This window comes from Rattus norvegicus, chromosome 7 (genome assembly GCF_036323735.1).
Source record: "Rattus norvegicus strain BN/NHsdMcwi chromosome 7, GRCr8, whole genome shotgun sequence".
NCBI lineage: Eukaryota > Metazoa > Chordata > Mammalia > Rodentia > Muridae > Rattus > Rattus norvegicus.
In genome coordinates this window covers 101,989,596-102,012,485 of record NC_086025.1, presented here as the reverse complement: position 1 = coordinate 102,012,485, position 22,890 = coordinate 101,989,596, and the positions used below count along the sequence as shown (strand labels likewise).

The 22,890-nt window shown below is 39.8% G+C and overlaps 2 long non-coding RNA genes across 3 annotated transcripts in view; one reads left to right on the top strand and one right to left on the bottom strand.

The window, feature by feature from the left end:
- Positions 1-20,979, top strand: part of LOC102551574 (uncharacterized) — a 57,389-nt gene extending 36,410 nt beyond the window's left edge. The window contains exons 2-3 of one of the 2 annotated variants that reach the window (XR_005487226.2): positions 17,304-17,384; positions 18,396-20,979. This is a non-coding gene — a long non-coding RNA (uncharacterized LOC102551574). Of the gene's footprint in view, positions 1-9,017; positions 17,385-18,395 lie in introns of those variants that run through there. The other variant, XR_355758.4, reaches the window with a different exon arrangement.
- Positions 7,246-22,761, bottom strand: LOC120093680 (uncharacterized). Its single transcript, XR_005487227.2, has 2 exons — positions 22,649-22,761; positions 7,246-7,461 (listed from the first exon to the last, which is right to left on the bottom strand). It is a non-coding gene; the product is annotated as an uncharacterized LOC120093680 (long non-coding RNA).
- Positions 22,762-22,890: the final 129 nt, after the last annotated feature.

Sequence of the window (22,890 nt, the reverse complement as noted above, 5' to 3'; positions counted from 1 at the left end):
CACAACCCGTCTTGTAATGTGCCAAATGGTTTTGCAGAACTCAGGGTGAAGTACTCAAATTTATTCATCCTTTATAAAGAACTTGTAAAAGCTGCAGCAGATGAAGAGTCCAGCACTAAAGATACATATGTAGGATATGTTGTAAAGGACAGAGAACTACAATTTTGCCATCCTCTAGGAGCCTTGACATGTAGAACTCATCCAAAACCTGTGCTTCTGAGTTTGTGGAGACTTCCTTACCCAGGACTTGATCAACTGAACCATTGGCCACTGGTGATCATGTAAGATGCTGAATAGGCTGAAAATCTCTAATGATATCTTAGACTTTCTGGTGACTGTTCCCATCCTGAGGCTATCTAGAAGCTCTGGGCACCTGTTACCTTGTTAGCATCATTACTAAGAGATTCCAAGGGCTTTAGCAGCTTTGTCAGAAAACAGGGATGAAGACCAAATATTTCAATGTTAAAAACATCACTTGGGAATTAGACCTGATATAATCCCAGTCCTAATCTGATCTAATCTGGATTCCATAGCTTGACATCTGGGTGACCTCGAAAAAATTGCTCAACTTCTCTATTTCAGTTAAAAAAACAAAAACAAAAACAAACAAACAAACAAAAAACCAGTGAAGCTATCAGGTTGTTATGAAGAATAAATATTAGACAAGGGAACTAAATGAAGAAACCACACAGTATTGGCAACATAGGTGCTCAGTAAATACCATTTTTGTCTCCAATGGAGGCACTCATTATCTGTCTCCAAACATTAACTGTATTTTAAACAGTCCAAAAAGTGCTAACAGAATCTTTCTGTTTTTAAATTTGCTTTTGTTTAAGTTGTGATTCTTAGAATGTCAGTTTTTTTTAGATAAATGTTAAGCTGTGCAGAAATTGTCAGTGGTGTGTATACTGTTTAATCATGTATAAAATATGATTGTATCAGGTAGCTCTGAGCAATTCCAAAGACTGATATCCAACTACCAGAGTACCCAGATACCACAATGTGGACCAGGCCATACTGGGATTTGGGAACAATAAATAGGAAGGTTTGATGTACTGTGGAGAGACCCAAGCTGGTTATGTTAGAGACATCTTTGTTAAGTCATGTTAGGTATCCTGGGATTTGAATTAATCCCTTGTGTTTATTTCCATGTATAACAGGTTGCATTTAAGGAAGAGTATTCATAGAAGCTGGCTTACTTGCTTTACCAGTTAAATTGTTCAGGACAATGTCTAAACCACATGTTTGTAGTAAATATCTTACTTTAAATATTAGCTAATTATGTTAAATTGTGTATTTCTGTACTGCATCATTCAATGACTGTAAACCAGTATGTGATTCAAAACAGCTTTTTTAGTACTGATGGGTTTGACAGAGTTAAAGACAAAAACAAGAGAGTAACAGTTTTAGAACAAAACAGTCATTCAACAGACAGGATTTGCATAGACTAAATTAAATCTCTTGTCTGCACTGTGACCTTTACAAAACTGTAGATGTATCTGATCTTGTGTTCCTTGTATGTAAATGAAAGTATTGTTTTTCTGCCCCCCCATTAGTCTATTACTCTATGTGTATTTATCAGTAAGCATATCATTCAGCAGGACAAGTTCGTGGTTAAATGCCTGGACTCATAAAGAGGAGTTACTTGTGTCTTTAAATGTAATGATTATTAGATTATATAATCCAGGTAAATCATACAGTACACAATCCTGTTAAACACTCAGGTAAAGCTTCATTCAAAACTCAGCTTATATCTTGAGTCTTTGACTTGGACTGCTAGGTAAAGTTAATCTTTTCTTTGTACCACGGGTGTGTCTATATTCACCAACCCTAGGTGCTCTCCTTCCCTCTTTCCCTTTTTTCTTTCCCTTCTTCTTTTCTACGTGTATTGGTATTTTGCCTGCATGTATGTCTGTGTACCATACCTCTGTCTGGTGCTCAGGAAGAAATGAAAAGAGGGTACCCCTGGAACTGGGGTTACAGATGGTTGTGAGCCACCCTGAGTACAGGGAATTGGGTCTCAGTCCTCTGGAAGAGCAACCAGTACTCTTAAGCACTGAGCCATCTCTCCAGCTTTCTGTTCCCTTTCTTGATAAAAGATAAAACAGAAAAATAAGTGGCAAGAGAAATTGTCTTTGAAATAGAAAAAAAGCATGTTCTTGATCAGTTTACCACCACTGCCCTCCATCATACTTTTTCAATATATTAAAAAATGTGCTAGATGAAGAAAACTCTTCTACAAAAGAATTAAAATGCTCTTACCTGAACTGTATGAAAGCAACATAATGAGACCGTAAAAATGGCAGTGTTGGGATTAAAAACGTTTAAAAGGCTGTATGCTCATATTATGGCCTGATGTTTTGTGACCATATGATAGTCAAGTCATGTTACCTCTTTGATCTACAAAGTAGATCATTTGATAGGAATGATTGACATGAGATAATATTCATATAATATTAACTGTGTGCCTGAATATGTTCAAATATTTCTTGTATGGACCTTGTTTCACTTAATGCATTAAACTGAGAAAAGTTTGTTTTACCACATACACCACTTGGCTTACTGCCACAAGTAGCCATTAAATTATTTGGTATCTGTGTGTATATCTTGAAAGACACGTAAAATACAAGCTCATCACTAAGTCATTTTTCATCCATCATGTTCTTGGTGCAAGGAAAGAACAGACATTGTGCATAAATAGTGTATCTGAAAATTAAGTTTAGGTAATCACACAAGACAGCAGTGCTCTCTTTTGATGCCTCTGCAGTTGAATCAGTGAAAACATTAGAAATATTCGGAAACCTTGGAAGCCATCAGAGTCTTCTGTCATTTCATTTTTTTATGAGATGTGCATGTGGAGAAACAATGGCTCCTGACTCAAAATCAACTATTCATGCCTTTTAATTTGTGGTTGTGAAATATGCACATTTATTATAGCTGTTTTGTTCAAAGGGCCTCATAGTTATTGTTTTCAAGCAACTTCTTAAAATCCTCTATGTGATTCTTACAGATTTCACACCCTTTTGCTAAATAAACATTTTCTTCCAACCTTGTTTTATGTTTTCATTATGATCTGTTCTCCCAGTTATCATTTAGCCATTGATTAGGCTACCAAATCCCCCAAATGGTAGCTTGAACAGGGCAGATTTATTCTTTAAACTCTATAGTTGCTAAGCTAGCTTTGTGACTCTTGTGTCTTTATTAAAGAGGATCATGATAGTAATGACCAAAGCACAAGCACTGTGCAGCCAGTGTTTGGGAATGGTGGTGTGGCTGACTAAATGAAGATTTTTCCCTTCCAGCCCAAATTTCATAGCTTCAGATCCAATTGTTAGGCAAGTAGGTACACAACCATTTACAAAGAAGGAAGGAAATTCCGTCTTCCAGAGGTTAAAAAAACAACAACAACAAAACAGTACTTACCCTGGAGCATAATAATCTGCAGCTATGAATCTTGCCAATGGGCTCTGGGAGTTTAAGCACAGGAGCTGGGGTGTGGTATGATGCAAGGAAAATGGATTGACCAAGCTAAGGCCTTGGAAGATACAGCCTCACAAAGAGGATGAGTAGAGTTCTACACAGTCCAAGAGAACTTCAAGTAACAGCTTTCTGATTAACAGGGCTCTGTAATATGCCACGTCATTTGAGATGATTAATTATATTCATGATACTTAATAGAACAAATGTTAAATATTGCACCTGGTTTTTCCTGGGTTCCTTGCAGTCCCCTTTGGAGGTTTAAGATATCTTTCTCTAGTAATAAATGGCAACTGGGAGCAAAACCATATGTCCAATTTCTGTGAGCCACTGACCTGAGAAAACTGATAGAACTACTTAACAAAATATATAAGCTATGTAAAGAACTATTTGATGAGCAGTAGAGATCATATGTGGCCTGCAGAGCTTAAAATATCTGCTATCTGTTTTTTTCCGGAGTTTGAACACTTGATCTCCAGCTGGTGGCTTCTTTGGAAAGGTTATGAAATCTTTAGGAGGAGATAGAGTTGTGGTGGAAGAAATGGGTCACTAAGAGTGCCCTAAATATGTTATAGCCCTTCCCACTTCCTGTTCACTCCACTTCCGGACTGGATACAGTGTAACTAGCTGCTGTCTCAAGCTCCTGCCACCATGACTTCCCAACCATGATGGACTGTACTCTCCAGCTTTGAGCCAAATAAAACCTTAAGTTGTTTTGTTCAGGTAGTTTTTCACAGTAACAAGAAAAAACAGTTTTCTTTTTCTCTAAAATCAGGAAGTATCAGGGCCGGTCTGGTGGCTTAATGGGTTAAACTGTTAACCCTGAGAACATGAGTTCTATCATTTAAACACATAAAGATGGAAGAAAGGACAAACCATGGCTTAATGGGTTAAACTGGTTTACCACCCTCAGAATCTGAATTCTGTCTTTCAAACACACATAAAGGTGGAAGGATGGAACCAATGCCACAGAAGTGTCTTCCAATGGTCTTCCGTGGTCCACATCCTTCGCATATGCACACAAACGCACAACGAGACTTGAAAATAAACCCAGAGATGAAAGTGAGATCAGACCTTGAAACAAAAATGTTAGCATTTAAATGTATTTAAGTCAGCTTAGAAGTTACAATGATTGTGCTAAAACCCTCAGCTTTTCAAACTATTTTTAAGGCTAAAACCAGGTCTTGATGAGTAATTTGCTCAAGGTCATGTGTAATTCTTATCTTCATTGAAGACACTTTCCTACTAGAAGTACTTTAGTACTGACAGCTTAGTTTCTTCACCTGCAGAAACTTAGAAGTTAATCTTTGAAATGGAAAGAAATGAGGACAGCATAGAAGCACAGATGGTAGGTATAGAATAAGGGACTAGAGGCTATAGATCTCATTAGGAAAGGGAAACAGAACAGGTAGTTATGGATGGTTGGGGGCCTAGAGTGAGAGGATCAAGGAGGAGAGGGAGAGGATAAGGGGTTGAAAGATCTGGGTGAGGGTTATTATGGAAACAACACAGTAGAAGCTTCCTAAAATTTATGCATACAAGAAGGTGATCTGAATGAAATGGCCAAATAATGGCAGAGACATCTCTTATCACCAAATGAAGCTTCCAGTGTTAAGATTGTGTTACATCTAATTGAATTGTTAACTAAAGGGATCCCATGGGACTCCCTAAACAATCTAGGCAATTGCCAGGAAAACAGGTTGTTTTCTGCAAACTGACAGGATGGCACCATTGCTGGAAATGACACCTACATAATTCATTGACTATGGAGAAGTCAAGCTGAAGTTTACTCTGAACATTCACCCCTAAATCTATTATCCTTGGTATAGGAACATACTCTGCATACTACCAAAAGAGAAACAAACACCGAGCCAGTAACAAACCCTTTCGTCTAAAATAGTGTCCTGCTTGCAAGATTATGCTAGGGCAGTGGTAGTACAAAGCTTGTGGGAATAACCAAGTATCTGATTGATTTACGGACCACTCCACAAGATGAACTATATCTGATAGTACTAGGTGACCAAGAACCAGAGACTCCATAGCCCAGGGACCTAGAGTAAAACCAAATACTGTTGGTCTAAAAACAAAAATAGTGATAAAATGACTCCTAATGACATTCTGTACTCATAGACTGACCATTGGCCTTGCTTGACCATCATCAGAGAAGCTTCCTCCTGGATTAGGTGGAAACAAACATAGACCCAGAGCCAAAGACTGCAGAGAATGAAAAACTTTGGAACTCTTAGCACAAAGTGGTATGTCTATCAAAACCTTCCTCTCAGAGCTCAGGGATCCCTGCAGAAGAAGAGGTGGAAAGAGTTTAAGAGCCAGAGAGAATGGAAGATACAAAGACAACAAGGCCCTCTAAATCGACTGAGCAATGCTCATGTGAATTCACAGAGACGAGCAGAACGCACAGGGCTTACATGGCTCTCTACCAGTCCTCTGAGTATATATTATGAATTCTAATATAGTGTCTTTCTTTATGGCATTCCTCAGTGTGCATACAAGTGGGTCTCTAAGACTTGTGCCTTTTCTTGGGCAATGTGATAATTTTTTTGTCTTATTTTATTTTGTTAAACTTACTCTTAAACACCTGTTTCTACTGAGATAGGAAGGGGGTGGATCTAATTAGGAGGAGAGGGGAGGAGGAACAGGGAGTAGTAGAAGTGGGAAACAGCAATCAGAATATATGACAAGAATATTTTCAATAGGGAAAAATAAGGATAGAATCATTAGGCTATAAATTCAAGAGATGTGGAGACACTACCTAAATATGGAAGAAAGAAATTTATTTTCTAAGAATCCTACAGCTTTTCTACAAGTACTAAAGAATTTAACTCCATTTTGGCAGCAAGCCATTACATTCTCACCAAATTTACAGGAAAAGAAATATCCTGATATGTATTTAAAATGTTTTTTGTTGTGTTAACAGAGATAAACCCAAGTTTAGTGTCTACTTGTATTTGAAAGACTTTTGAGGGCACTACATTTTAAGTATTATAAGCGTCGTAAGTAATCAAGAAAATACTTTGATTAGCTCAGCTTTCTAGAATACAAAGCTTAATAATTCTGGGAGTTAGTAAGGAAACAAAAGGGAGACAGCATCCAAATACTAAACAGAGTCTCACCTTTGTAAATGGACTGGCCCTGGCAATATTTGATTCCAGGACTAAAAGTAGGAGCTGTTGATTGGTATAATTACTGACACAGACTACAAGAATGAAGATACCTGGAAATAACTGAAGATTATTCTAAAACCTACTTGAAGGTTAGCATAATGTTCATTACATAATATCCTTAATTTTATAAATATGCCACACAGGAAAATGGCACATTCTATAGATAGCAACTGATACTTTTAAACCCTTTTTATTCTATTAGGTAGTATGAGGTGGCAGGAAGCTAGGATTTGAAACACTGGGATGGAATTCAGTGAACTTGGGCTTTGCTTTTTTTGGTCTGATTCCTGATTGTATTCCTGATTGCAAGTGGATCTCGGGGTTGGGGATTTAGCTCAGTGGTAGAGTGCTTGCCTAGCAAGTGCAAGGCCCTGGGTTCGGTCCCCAGCTCCAAAAAAAAAAAAAAAAAAGAAAAAAAAAGAAAAAAAAAAAAGAAAAGAAAAGCAAGTGGATCTCTACAAGTTTCAGACCAGCCAACATTCCCTATTAAGACCCTACTTTAATGTGAGTGTTCTATCCAGTCTCCACACTATTTTAGGTTGTGGGTAAGATTTAACATATATTAAAACGCTTTCAGAAACTCACGGTTGTTATACAGGACGGGTTTTATTTTCAAGTAACCTGTGAAATGTTCTCACAGAAGGTTTTGTTTGATTGTTGATCCTCTGACAGAAACTTCATTTTGAAAATAAGACTGTTGTACTGGGAGTGAAGCCACAGGCCTTTAAATCCGAGCTCTATGGAGGCAGAGGCAAGTGGATTTCTACAAGTTTCAGACCAGCCAACATTCCATAGTAAGACCCTATTTCAAAAATAAAATAAAAATAAGGCAATTGTTACTTCAATTTTCTTGTTTTTAATAATACTTTATAAAAGTTATGCACAGTGACTCTGCACCATGTGTGTAGCCTCCCATAATTACCAGAGTCAGGAAGGTGTCAGAATCGGGACTGTATACATGTATGGTCCATACTGCCATTTCCTGCTTGGTAGTTTTGCAACATTTTTAACTCAGACTCAAGTGTTTCCAGAGCTATCCTCACTACTCCTGCAGAGACTGTCCTGTGGTAAATGGGTTAAGACTTTTTACACGGTCTGTTAAACGTTCATTTCAGGAATAGGTTCGGAATCCTCAGTGTAGTACACACAATTATCTGGCCAATAGTTTTCAAATATTTTTGTAATGGCATCTGTTCTTTAAAGTTTTCAGTGCTAGGATTATAGCTTAATGCTGGAGCGTGTGACTCCAACACACTCATAAAACCCTCAGTTAGATTCCTTTAGCCCTACCATCAAATTTAAATTTAACAATTTATAAAGGCATCATTTTTGCCAGAGCCCGATAAATACGGCACATAAATACAAATACATAACTGTTTCCCTTAATCTCCCTTGCAGCAAGCATCTGAAGAACACTAGATAACCTTTCTGGAGCCCACCTTCTAGTATCTTTATTTCTGAAACAAACTCACCATATTTAATTCTTCCAAAGCATCCTGCTTGTAACCCTTTGTCTCCAAGTTTGCTATTTTTCCACAGTGAATACCCCACTTTCTTATTAGTCTTGCCAGCTTGCATGGTTACTTGTTCTCAGCTCCATGTGTAACCTTCTCAACCTTGAATTCTTCCATTCAATTCAAGACAGAAATCATGAAGAAGCAACCTAAATGAGTCTTTTATTAGGGTAAATGGGGGAGCCAGTATTCAGGTAAAGTATTCCAGAACTGGTTCCTGACAACCTGGAGGAGAAAGGTCATGGAACCAATGGATAGGCTCCCACTTTCGCAGTGAGCCATTGAATATGATCTTAGGGTGTTGCAGGTCTTGTCCTGTGTTCTGCACACCAAAATTGCATTCAGTATGGTAATGGGATTGTGCATGATAAAGTGTCTACTACCATCAGTGAGATCATGATCCTGTCAAATTCAGACATGTTGGATGTGTCTGGGGTTGAGGAAGGGCTATAATAAAATCTGAGGAAGAAAGAAACATGTTCCTGAACCTAGTCATTACAGAAGAAAAGTTTTAATGGAGTTTGCCTTAGGTAGGAAATGGTGAGGAATCAGGGCTATCCCTGATCTACCAAACTGTTACTGATTTGATGGCATTTAATTGTTCCTGCTAAAAATCCTTTTCTAAAAATCTCCTCTGATGCCTTTGCCTGAGTTCCTGTGCATTCATTCTTCTATGTGTGTTAGAGAACTCCATGACAGTAAGTGTGTTATATTTGGAATACATTTTAATTGATATTCTACCTCTAAGGTCAAGCATGTGGTTAATAATAGGGAAGGGTGGATGGATAAGTAGGTGGGTAGGTGGGTAGGTGGGTGGGTGGGTGGGTGGATGGATGGATGGATGGATGGGTAGATGGATGGATGGATGTATTGGCCAACTGAATGATACCTTGATTTAAGTGAGTAAGAACTGACAAGAGAGACAATTCCTGACAAGAATGTCCTTTTCTTATTGCCAGCTTGTTTTGAATTTGCCTATGTGTGAAGAGTAGATCCAGCACATTTCCCAGAATGCAGTCATAGCAGAGCTGGCCTTAAGGAGTGGTCTAGTATGAGTCATAGCCTTCTTCCCATATCTGGAGCCATATATTTATAGCTAATGCAGTGGGGTTTTTTATTTGTTAAACTGCAAAAAATAAATGGTTTTATGAAGGCCAAACAAAAGACTAATGGAAAGGGCTTTAATAATTAATTTTAAAGAAACTTACAAATGACAGCTCAGCTATGAAGTTTTAGCAACACTTATGTTAAGGTTTTGAGTGGAAGATGTAGCCCTTTAGGTCGTTTGGGGATCCACTGAGGATGGTGTGATGACAATCTCACTTCTTTTGTCCCCTGTTTCTCTTTGAAATAGTTCACCACATTCTTGGACAGAGGGTGCTATTCACTTGAGAGCTACACGATGGTGAGAGTCAACTAAGAGGTTAACGTGTTCTTTATTGCATAACACACTTTCGAAATCACTCTTAAACGATGTTTAGTTTCTTTTTAGCCTAGTTAGCACATTATTGTTCCCAGATACTGACTACAGACCAGTGTCAAAAGAGCTGCTGGGTCTGTACATTTTCCTTTCTTTAGGTAATTCCATTGATGGGTCTTAGTGAATCCCCTCAAAAAAGGAAGGAACACAAATTACAAAACTGTTGCAATTCCTCTACACAAGAGGCAAAGGAACTTATATTTATTGAATATGTACTATATCCAAAACACCATTATTTGCTTTTTCATGAAGTGCCTTAGTAAATCTTCATAGTTACCATTTTTTAGAGGAAGAAATAGTCTTGGGAGGTGAAGCAGTCTTCCCACCCACCACACAACATGTGGACAGCTAAGGATCATTCCAGGTACATGTAACACTAAGCCTCCATTCTTTCAATAATATTACTGTTACTGTTATTAATGTTACATGTTTGAAAAACCATGTTGTGAGAAATCTTGCTGACAAAGTTAACTATATCACAAGATGCAAAGAGAAGCACTCTAAGATGTTCATGTCCTCTCTGGCTCCCTCATTCATTCTCCTTTGGAGCAAGTAAGGAAACCTATTTCTCCTACTGGCCCCTCCATTGTTGTATTCAATGCCCAGATTTATGTTAATTAAATAAGATTATTTGCATTGGGATGGGAATTTCAGACTTCACAAAAAAAAATTGCAACATTGTGTTTCTTCTCTGTTTGACTAAAATTAAAATCCGTTCAGGTTAGTGACTTACCCAAAGTCATATAGCTAATTAATAGGAAAGGGCTTTCAACTAAATGTAGAATTTGCTGACCACACATACTGTTCCCAGTACATCCACAAGTGAGAATGTGTGCTTTGTTTGCTAAGGATGGGAAAGGATTTCACTCTTTCATGTGCTGCTGCTTTTTTGCTTGAGAAAAGCTCATCTCTCTAAGGCATAAAATGTATTAGATGTTCACAGTCCTCTCCGTATCTTTGGTAATTAATTGAATGTGAAGATGTCAATCTGCATCTTAAACTATTCCACAAATGAGCACTGGGGGTATAAGAAAGTGGTTAGAGTATTATGATTCATTCTCAATTATACGAAGGTCGGCCTCAGCACAGTGTAGAAAGGAGGATTAGAAATTCAGCTCTGATGGGAGTCGAGGCTGCCAGCCTTTGCTGAGATTTCTTAAGTGATGTAGTTCTATCAGCAACCTAGGCTCAGCTGTTTTCTAAAAGATTCCATATATGAATATGAATATATATTAAGAAATTCAAGCAAAAGGAAGAAGAGTGACTTTCAAATGATTTACCCATACTCACCAGATGAAATGGCAAAGCAGGAAGAACATCTGATTTGGGTTGCACAAGCTGGGATCTACATTTTTGAGTTTCGTTTTTAACTAAATCCGGCATTGTAGAACCACAGAAACCCGTTCAGTGATTTAAGACAGGATATGAGGGCAGAGGAACTTGATTCTGAGTACGAACTTCTGAAACATAAACTATCAGCAACAAAGAGAAGGCTTGGTGAAGGACACTTGGCATTGCCACTCGTGAAATGAGTTTAAGCTTTCAGCTTTTAGTGTTGTAGCTTTTGCCATTTCAAGTAGTGCTGAAGATGGCAGGAACAGTTGAACCTTTAAACCTAGCATCCATCATCGTTCTCCAAGATTATTGATTCTTTCCCATCTCTGCGTTGCCTTTAATACAAGCAGGCATACTTGGTCTGAATGTAAAGAATCATTCCTTAGTCTAATCATTTTTTCACATTTATAGGCATTGGATAAAATAGCCACAGAATGTTTTTCTTTTGAGTACTGAAATTCTTCATCATTTGAGATCAGTCTTCTCATTTAGAAGGAGAAGATAAAAATCTCAATAACCGTTAAGCCAAATAAATAAATAAATAGATAGATAAATAAATAGATAAATAAATAACTGACATGCTCTATGGGACTAATGAAAGATACAAAATGAGGAAAATAAGCCCAGAACTTGCTGGTGCCTCTTCTGTCTTGGTAGTATTTGCAAAGCTAAGAGAGCTGTCACATTTTTTTAAAGTTAATTTTTTAATTGTTTCATTTGTTTACATCCAAATGTTGCCTCTGTTCCCAGTTCCCACCCCCATCCCCTTTCCCCTTTGCCTCTGAGAGGATGCTCCTCCCACCCACCTCACCTGCCCCCACCACCCTTCCTTGGGGCATCAAGTCTCTACAGCATTAAGCACATCTTATCTCACTGAGACCACTATGCTCTTGGACTGGTAGTTTAGTCTTTGGGAGCTCTGAGGGGTTTGGGTTTAATTGATACTTTGGTCTTCCTATGAAGTTGCAATCCCCTTCAGTTCCTTCAGTCCTAATCCTAACTCTCTGATAAGGGTCTCAGACATCTGTCTCAGTCAGTTGCTGGTAGAGCTTCTCAGGGGACAGCCATGCTAGGCTCCTGTCTGCAAGCCCAACATGGCATCAGTAATTGGTGTCAGGATTTGGTGCCCACCCATGGGATGGGTCCCAAGTTGAATTGGTCACTGAATGGCCTTTCCTTCAATCTCTGCTCCATTTTTGTCCTTGCATTTAAAACAGGAACAATTCTGGGTCAAAACTTTTGAAAATACGTTGGTGACCCCATCCCTCCACTGTGGCCCTGTCTATCTACTGGAGGTGGTCTCCTCTGGTTTGATCTCCCCACTGTTGGGCATTTCAGCTAAGGTCATCCCTATTAAGTCCTTAGAGCTGCTCACATTCCAGGTCTCTGGGACTTTCTAGGGGTTTCCTCCACACGCATACCCGACTTCCTGCAGCTTCATGTTTCCATTTACTCTCCTGGCCCCCTGAGTGTCTTCCTATCTCCTCCCATATCTGATCCTGCCTCCTCATTCCCCCTCCTGTCTCCCACAAGATTCCTTCTTCCCTCTGCCCTCCCCCGTGATTATTTTTCCCCCTTCTAAGTGGGATTGAAGCATCCTCACTTGGGCCTTCCTGCTTGTTAAACTGCTTACTGTCTGTGAGTAATATCATGGCTATTCTGTACTTTTTGAAGGGGAAGACTCCATTCGTGTTTCCTTTATTGCTTCTATTTCCATTTTTAGGTTTTGGATTGTTTTATTCATTTCTCTCACCTGTTTGATTCTGTTTTCCTGTATTTCCTTAAGAGATTCATTTAGATCCTCTTTAAAGGTCTCTACAATCTTCGTGAGATTTAAGGCCATTGTCTTGCTCTTCGCTTGTGTTAGGATATCCAGGGCTTGCTGTAGTAGGAGAGCTAGGTTCTGATGGTGCCATATTGCACTGGCTTCTGTTCCTGTACTTGCCTTTTGCCATTTGTTTGTCTTTTGTGATGACTGGCCTGGTAGTCCAGGGGAGTATAAACCCTCTGGGACTAGTTGTCCTGTATAGCGGCAGGACTCTCAAAGGCAGACCAAGCTGTGGACTGGGGTATAGGGTGCAGATCCTTGATTGCAGGTGGAGGGAGGTATAAAACTGAAGGAAAGGTGGAGCTCCAATAGGAAGGAGTAGAGCTCAAGGCTGCTAGGCTTGCTGGGGTCCCAGTAGGCAGAGGTATTAGGGCAGGAGTGTTTCACCTACCTGTCCCAGGTTGGACCAGATCTCCTGGGAGGCAGGCAGAACTGTGGGGTGTGGAATGGTGTGCTGATCCTCTATTGCTGGTGCCAGCTCATGCTGGCAAGGATGTGGAGTAATGAGAACTCTTCTCTATTGCTGGTGGGAGTGCAAACTTACACAACCAAATGTACTTGGCGGTTTCTCAGAAAATAGGGAAGAGTTCTACCTCACTCCTGGGCATATATCCTAAAGATGCTCCATCACACCCACAAGAGCACTTGTTCAACTATGTTCATGGCAGCTTTATTTGTAACAGCCAGGAACTAGGAAAAACCTAGATGTCTGTCAACTGATGAATGGATAAAGAAAATGTGGTTCATTTGCATAATGGAATTCTACTCTACTATTAAAAACAAGGACATCATGCACTTTGCAAGCAAATTGATGGAACTAGAAAACATGATCCCAAGTGAGGTAACCCAGACCCAAAAGGACATGCATGGTATGTATTCACTTATAAGTGGATAGTAGCCATACAATACAAGATAATCATGCTTAATCCAGACCCAAAGAAGCTGAGGAAGAAGGATCCCCGAAGGAAGATGCTTGAACTTCACTGAGAAGGGGGAAAATGTTAACGTGATTCTTATTGACTAACATGTCCTTTCACCCAGTATTCCACAAAGATGCCTTGGCTTGGGGAAAGGATGTTTTTATGATTGTTTTGTTTCTGCTCCATGACTCTTCCAGAGAAAGAAAGACCCAAATGTTTAACAAAGAAACTCAGGATCAGGAGTCAACAAGTTGAGGTATTATTGTCACTTATGTTCTGAGCAGGCCAGTAAAGAGGACCTTTCTATCTTTTAGTTTTTTCCTCTGTCAGTCCAATTAATAGTACCTGTCTGACTGACTGTTTGGTTATAAGCATTGACAAGGAAACTAAAATGTATGGTAAAATTATGGTCTTGTTTAGATATATTTTCTAAAAATTATTAAATTTATTTATTTTTACTTTCTTTTTGAAATTTTTTCATTGAAAAAAATCATACAGTATTTTATCATCACACCCTTTCCTTCCCTCAACTCTTCCCAGACCCTCCCTACCCATCACCCCCAACCCTTTCTTTCTCTCTCTCTTGAAAACAGGTCAGAAAAGTAACATAAACTAAACAAGAAATTCTCTCTCATACATCATCACTAGAAAATAGAGAAGAAAAACAAAAAAGCCCACAAAATCAAAAAAAGGATAACGTATAAGCAAAAGACCAATAAGACAAAAGTGCCCAAACAAAGCAGTTATGAAACTAGACATTTTATACTATTTTAATGTGATGCTGCTATAGGAGGAACTCAGTTCCCAGACATGTGAAAACTTCTCTGGGAGTTGTTGAAATAAGAAAAGAGGAGGGGGCTGGAGAAATGGTTTAGCAGTTAAAGCACTGACTACTCTTCCAGAGGTCCTGAGTTCAGTTCGCAGCAACTATGTGGTGGCTCACAACTATCTGTAATGAGTACCGGATGCCCTCTTCTGGTGTGTCTGAAGACAGTAACAGTGTACTTATATACATAAAATAAATAATTCTTTAAAAAGGTTTAAAAAATGAAAAAAGAAAATAGGATAGTTCAACATTACAAAAATGTAAATAGTAGGGTGGGTCTCTAGAGTTAAATTCTATGGTGTTTAGGAGTGTGGGACTAACTCAGGATTCAGTCAAGAAAAGCCTCTGTTTTCTGATCTGGGCTATGAGGCAGGCAGGAGCAGTTGGAATGTGAATACTCTGGAAAATAATCCAGTTTTTGATGAAACACATTGACCCCTAGGTGCCTCTTTTGGGTAGGAACACAGCAGCTGAAAACAGCCTTCCTGAGTTCAAATCCCAGCTGTAACGGAACCTCCATGTTTTAGTTCTTTCATCCTTACCCTGATAGAGACCTACATCCTAGGACCTTTGGAAGGTGAAAAGGTTTAATTAATAGAATGAGTTATTATGAGTAGCATCAAGCATCCATATAACACCTGAACAGAACTGGGTTTAGTATATAAAGAGCTAAATAGATGGGATTTCCTGGGAACAGGCCTGGAGCTGTGGTGAATCATGACTAGCCATCAGGTGATAACAGGAGGAGCTTGTTGGCCTTACAACCTTTTCAATCTTCTCATTTTACAAATCACTTTTTAAAAAATATTGGCCCAGCAAACCCAATACATTCGTACCTGTCTTCTTTCATTTAGTCTATCCTTGTATTTGATCACTTTAGGGGCCTAGGCCACTGAGACTGCTAAGAATATAAAATTATGTTTGACTCATATTCTATAGTAGAAAATATTTGATTCTAATATATTTGGACAAAGTCACATTAGAATTAATTTTATCAAAATCACTGATCTTTGTGTCTGAAATACAAAGTATCTTCTTTATAAATCAGTAGGTCTCAACCTCTGGATTATAACCCCTTTTGAGGTTGGGGGGGTCAAATGACTGTTTCACAGGGGTCACCTAAGATTATGGGAAAGCACAAACATTTACTTTACAATTCAAAACAGTAGCAAAATTACAATTACGAAGTGGCAATGAAATAATTTTATGGTTGGAGAGCACCACAACATGAGAAACTGTTTTAAAGGGTCACAGCCATAGGAAGGTTGCTAAGCAAACACCAGCGCTGTGAAGCAAACAGACATAGTCAGGGCCTCTAGTCTGCAAGGAGGTGCATGTATTAAGAGATCTTTCTGAGTTAAACAATACCTAAAATACCGTGGCTGTCATGTGCACTGGTTACTTTGTGTAACTTAGCAGTGCTTATCTAAGAGTTGTGATTATTTCTTTCATACATACTGTTAGCAACAGCACCCATCTTTCAGAACAAGGCTCACCCATGAAGAATTAACGAAGCTCAGTACATGGTCAGAAGTTTCTCAAAACTGACATTTCTCGATTTCCCACTAGACATGAGCGCAAGCAACCAGTGGATTTTTTTTTTAAATGACCTAAATACAGTCAATGGTGACAATAAGGAATGGAGAATTCTATAGTTTTAACATTCTAACTCATTTTCATCAAAGAAAAGCATAAAGTCTGAGGCAGCCCTGGGGCTGAATCCAGTTCCTTCTAGTTTCAGATTGTCTGATTTTGGGCAGGTGGCTAAGCTGCTGGATCTTTGTTTTTCCATTCGCAAAGCAGAGTTAATGCTGGTGTCTGGTGAACTGGTAAATGTTTAACAATGAGTTGTCAGTGAGCAAGAAAACACACATTTATGGGGGTTGCTGACTTCTACAGTATAATTCCCATTGTGGCTTCTTTCGAGCTACCAATGGGATGTCCCTGAACACAGAGCTGTGAAGCAGTGAGTGACAGGAGGATAACACTTCTACCCATGAGAGGCACTGAGCCTTAGTCAGCCCGGGAGACAAGATAATAGTCTAGGAAGCAGTGCATAGTGATTACTGCATCTGTTCTCCAGATGCATTGATATGGTTTGCATCTAAAATGGCCCCTTAAAAGCTCACGAATTGAAGGCTTTATTCTCACCGCAGTAGTGTTCAGAGGGTTGACTAGATCATGAGAGTTCTGACTTCATCAGTGGATTAACTCATTGATCAGGTCATAGCCTGCTGAGCTATCAAGAGGTGGTAGAAATTCTGGGGATGGGGCCTAGTGAAGGAAGTAGGTTATTAGTGGCACTTCCTTGAAGGATGCATTTATTCTCCAGGTGTACCCCTTCCCCAGGTTCCATGCATTCTCTATTCTATGCTGCTTTGCCCCAATATAGGCCAAGAAACAACAGAGCCAAGAGACCATGGGCTGAAACCTCTGCTACAGTGAGCCACGTTAAGTATTTCCTCTTTGCAAATTGATTATCTAATTTTGTCATAGTGGTGTGAGGCTACTACAGTTATTTAGGTTTATATACTTTGAGGTTTTTTTTTTTTATTAATGGTAGTATATATAATCCTGCTCAAGAAATTCATGCAAATTCATGTTGGCTTCCTGGAGCTTTGTGACTAGTTCCCACATACTGCTGCCTATCTCCAGGTCTTGGATTTCCTAACTACTATATGATACAAACACCACAGAATACAAGACTAGAATGTGATCAAGTGTCCTTTCTGATTCTCCAGGATGGCCTTCCAGTCTGCCTTCCAATTAGCCGTGCATATGGAGTCCCACCTTTCTCCTGCTAAAGTATCAGTGATGGACAGGTAAGGACAAGAGAGGTCAGGTACCGCCATGCATGCCACATTTGAAATAGCCGATGGCATGCAGCCTGAACCAAAGGCGAAGCAGAGTCAGACTTAGAGCACAGGGTTATTCACGGGAGTTCGTGTGAAGCAATATACTTTAGTTTAAAAGAAGTGTTTAGATATGAAGATGTTCACCAGTTATAGCTCACTGGTTTCCTGTGGAGGGTGGGGCTACACTGAGTGAGTGAAGCCACTTTCAAGCTCTGTACCTATTATCTAATAGATGTGACATTTATCTAATTTTTTTCTGGAGAAATCCAACAGGGAGCCCATATTTGGTGTCCATAATAGTGTGGTATTTCTAATAATAAGCAATAGAATTTACTAACTGGCTGACCATTGACAGACACTCCTTGGTTCTAGGCCTCCCACCATGTCTCTTAAGACCTCTGAAGTGGAAAGTTTGGAAAGTTGGTTGGATGATGTTTTACTGGGGCAAACACATGAAAGAATGTTTACCCGAAGTAGACTCAGGTGAAAGACTAAGGCAGACTCATGAAGGAACATTTTGCTGAAGCAGACACAGGAGAGAAGATGTTCTGCTAAAGCAAGCATGTGAAAGAACACATGATTCAAAATTCTTTGCTAACAACACCCATGTATTGGTCCATCTTACATTACGTAGTTGAGCCAAATTTGTCAGGACTCTATAGAGAGAAACAGTAAAAAACTTCTGGTGGTGTGTTGCAGTTTCCTGACGTGGGCTGATTGGCAGAGTGATGTCAGCTGAGACAGATGCACATGCATGTGGAGGACGTGTGATATTTGATGTTTGGAGAGAGTATGAAAAGGACTTGATAGACAGTGATGGAGGCTGAGCGTGGCTGGCTGATTGAGCTAGCTGTGCGATGCTATTTGTCTTGTCTCCGCTGATCTTCTCTTCCCTGAGAGAGGCACAGCCGAGAATTTCTCCTGGAGTCCTTTCATGCCGTGCTGAGGCTGAGGCTGAGGTTTGACTGTCTCTGCTAGGTAGTGCCACTGTTGCTGATTGACGCTTGCTATCCCAACTCTACCAAACTGGACCGCTGGTGTATCCATGAAGTGTTTGCGTGTGGATCAAGCTGCCATTGCCTGCCACCCTGTGAACTGAATTGCCAATTTCCAAACAACATAGATGGAAGTTGCTCCAAAGAAACTTTCTAAACAGGTATACTCCCCCACAAAACCCATATCCTTTGGTATACTCCCCCACAAAACCCATATCCTCTCTTCCACTACCTCTGGTGGGCTACAAGAGAGGTTACAGCATTCAAGAACCATCATTAAAAGTAGGTTTTGAAAAACGTATAGATCTCAGTAATGCATTCTTTCTCTCCCTCAACTCTGGCCTTGCTCTCAGCCTACTTGTGTTGACCAGAATTGGGGCTCAGCTCCAGCCTTCCTGCCTGATGCAAGGACCATGTCCTGGAGTGTGGGCTATGGATTAGAGGGAAATAGTTCTCTGAGGCTGGTGTTAGGAGGAAAGGCTAAGGGACCCACACTGGACAGCAATAACCACAGGCAACTCTTCAGAGGCCTACCACACACGATAGAAGTGAGATTGCCGGTGCAGAGCAAGACTGAGAGACTTGGTCAGAACACAAACTCTGTGCACAATGGAGATGCAATTTTGTCTGACTCTCAAGACTGCTACTTTCCTACACCAAAGAATGAGTGCATGTCCTTGGCCTGGAAACTGCTACCTTTTAACCTTGTGGCCTCTTCTCTCTCTGAACCTTCAGCAAACTTACTACTAAACAAGACCTATCAGAGCAGATTACAATAACATCCAAACTTTCATCAGCACCCAGTGTTCCTGCTTTTCTGCATCTGCTGCAACTGAAAAGGGGCTGGATATAAATGGCATTCTCTCCCCGCTGAGGGTCCCTTCCAATTGTTTCTTCAACTGCCTCTCGTCCTGCTCTAATGAGTACCCTTTGGCTGGAGCATTTAGTTCATTTAATAGCTCAAGTTCACTTCCTCCTCCTCCTGTTTCTCCCAGTCCTCACTGTTCCCTGCTTCATTATGAAGCAAACACTTCTTTCCACTATATTGACCCAAATATTTTTGTCAGTTTACTTGTGTCACTGAAAACCTAGTATTTATTCAGGCCAACCACAAAGACTGTGTTGTGAAGCTGTGGCTGTAGCTAGATCACCTTTCATTGGCATGGATTTTTTTTAAATGCCAGTGTCTTTCAAATATAATACAGGATGGCATATCATTTCATTACCCTGACAAATAGTCTGTGATACTTTTAATTCTTACTGATTTTGTTACTCTGTAACATTTACTGTGTAACTTTGGCATTGTCATTCCGTTGTTGTAAGGCTGTGTGGCTATAGCTTTGGACTTTGTTTATTTGAAGATTTTTTTCTGTCATCTCTACCATGCACATTTTATATTAATCTTTTTTTAAAATTATTTGTATATGTGTGTTGGGGATATACACACGTAAGTATACCTACTCCTCCAGGAGCCTATGGAGTCCAGAAGAGGTTAATAGCACCAGGAGAGCTGGAGTTACATGTGAGCTGTTCAACACAAGCACTGATTTTCTGCCAGCCGAGTACACACCCTTAACTACTGAGCCATCACTCCAGCCCTTTCCTTTCTGTTCAATTGCTTTATAAATGATAAAAGTGTGTATTGGTCCATCTAACAAACCTTATTTAACAACTGTTTGAATGTCCTCTATGAATTACTTTCAGGTATGGTAAAATATGTTTATAATTATATTAGATAACATTCTAAATATAATACATAATATTCATATACTATGATTATGATAATATAGACAATATCTGTATGCACGTACCTCTCCTGACTATTAGGATAATTTTCATTTTCATTCCATGAATTCTCACACTTAAGATCACTATAATGAACATTTTGGTAGCTCCTTGTAGTACTATATCAGTAATCTTGTTTCTACACCATCTTCATCATTTGTGAGATAAAATTTGAAAATACAAAGCCACCCTATGAATAAGCTTTTGACTGTCTCTCCTTCCTAATTTCTCATCACTTCTCAACTTCACACTTTTTCAATAACCACTCTAATTAAATATAGTCATTGTTTTTTAAATTTAGAATACCTTTAGAATGAACATGAAATTGCTACTATCCTGAACCGGTCTGCCTCCATTTTGGGTTTGAAAGTCATCTTACAATAAAGACAAACTATATTCTTTCCTATTAATGATAAAATCTCTGTGTCTCAAAGATTGTGCTATGCCCGACCTGTAACCTTAACTACAAATGGTTCTGTACTGCCTGTTCTGGGGAAACAGCAGCCATGTCTTTCTTTCGAAAAGTTGTTATTAACTTGCAATTGTGCCTTTGTTTCAGGAGGTTGTTACCACAATCTTGCAACCATAATTTGGTTTCAAAAGGTTATTATGACCAACTGTTGCTATGACTACCTTAATATATTTTGCTTCTGTAACCCCACCTATTTGCCCACCAATCCCCTATTTGGAAACCCTGTACCCCTGACCAATGCTGACCTCTTGAATCCTGCTTTAGCACAGAGCCAGCCTGTGTACACACAAATAAAATAGGCTTACTTTAATTAATTGTTTGCTTTGATTAATTTGCCCATCATCATTTGGAATCGTTCTCCTTGCAATCTTTTGGATTACCAGAGGTAGTCAGGGTCAGACACGGTCATGATGGGATATGAAGAAGACATTAGAGAAGTTGTCCTTGCTCATTTGTGTGCTCTTTCTCCCTCTTTCCCTGTCCCTGCACCAGGTAAGCACAAAACAAGAAAATAGGCACCTGCAAGCTTCAGATTGTACCCTCGTCAGCCAGCAAGTCTAACTTGCTCCTTGTGAGAAAACATGCTATTGTTTAAGCTATTCAATCTACCACATAGCTAGGGCAACCCAGGCTAATTATACAAGCAAGATCCATCGATCCTATCGTTTGTAACATAAATAGATAATTGAATAGCTAATAGATTGGTTTACGATTTATTATGTTCCTGTATTTTTTACTTTCTTTTTTTTTTCATGACAGCCTTACAAATATTCCCATTATGTAAAATAATAAAAGTCTCCTGGGATATTTGGAGAACTCAAAATGGCCTAAAAGTGGTGGTGCAGTGGGAGGGAAGTCACTGGAGAGATGAGCAGATTCTAGAGGCTACAGTTTGAAGGGCCTTCTATGCCAAGTCCATGGGCCTGGCCTTTAGCCTACTGAGGCTCCTGTTTGGAAAGTTTCAGGGGTGGGGGAGGAATGCAATCCAATTCACATTCTACAGATAACTCTGACAGGAATGTGGGGGCTGCAAGTAGGAATCCCAGCTAGGAGATTCAAAGGAGGGTCAAAGGAACGCAGGAATGCAAGGCACAGGCAGGAAGAATGGCAAAGCTAAGGGGGGGGGGCCTTAGAGGGTAAGAAAATGGGCAGAGAGAAGAACTGTCTACAGCCCTTCAGCTCATCCAACAATGTACTCCCTGTGGACAAAGCACTGCAGAGCAGCGGGGGTAGATTTGCTCATGTGTAAGAAACGTGTTCTTATCCACAGTCTATGAAGTAAGGTGAATATTTTCAGCAACTCCCCACCCCCACCCCCATTCTGTAGAAGAGATGTTACTCAGAGCTCACTGAGGTCAGAGTGCTGCTAACTGGCAGACCAAGGCTTAGGCCCTGGGCTTCCATCCATCTGCCAGGTCAGGGCTTCCTCAGCTGTCTGGATTCACCGGCCTAGCAGGGGTTATCTGGTTACTGTTTGCCAATTTGTTTATCAGAACAGAGACTGCCCCATGGAGCAGGCCTACCATCTGTAACTCTCTGTATACAATCTGATAGCTTAATTGCTGTTACATGAATATATCAACAGTAACACTGTTCTTATTTAAATATTTGTATAATATAACAATAAACACTAATTTCTCTTATACCACCATAGGTTGAGGGTATAGCTCAGTGGTAGGTCCATTTTGTACCACACACAAGGTTTATTGCATCCCCAGCTCCAAAGACAGCAAACCAACCAACACTATAGCTAGCTTAATTAATTTTCAAAGTATGAAAACAAATAAGCAGAAAACCAACATTGTCAATATACATCTTGGCAAGAATAAGGGCTGGACTGTGTGTCCTGATTAGTGTCTGGCCAAATTGGTTCCTCAATTCTTTTTCTTGATTTTAGACAGGGTCTTGTCATGTAACCCAGGGCAGCTTTGGATTTGCAACGTTCCTGTTGGGGGGCGGGGAGGATTAAAGTCACATACCATGATGCCTGGCTGCTTCAACCATCACACCACACCCATGTTACCGCCACTAGCCAAGGTTTCTACAAAGAACTCAGAGAAGAGAATATCCTGCAGGAATTGGACAGAACAATCTCCATCTGTGACATCACATCAGTATTTACCAAAGTGGATGACAGGGTGCACGGGTTCTGGAGAGGCCTGCAGTACCATGTGTTAGAAGTCAGAGTTACAGTTTCAATTTGAGAACCTAATTCTGAATT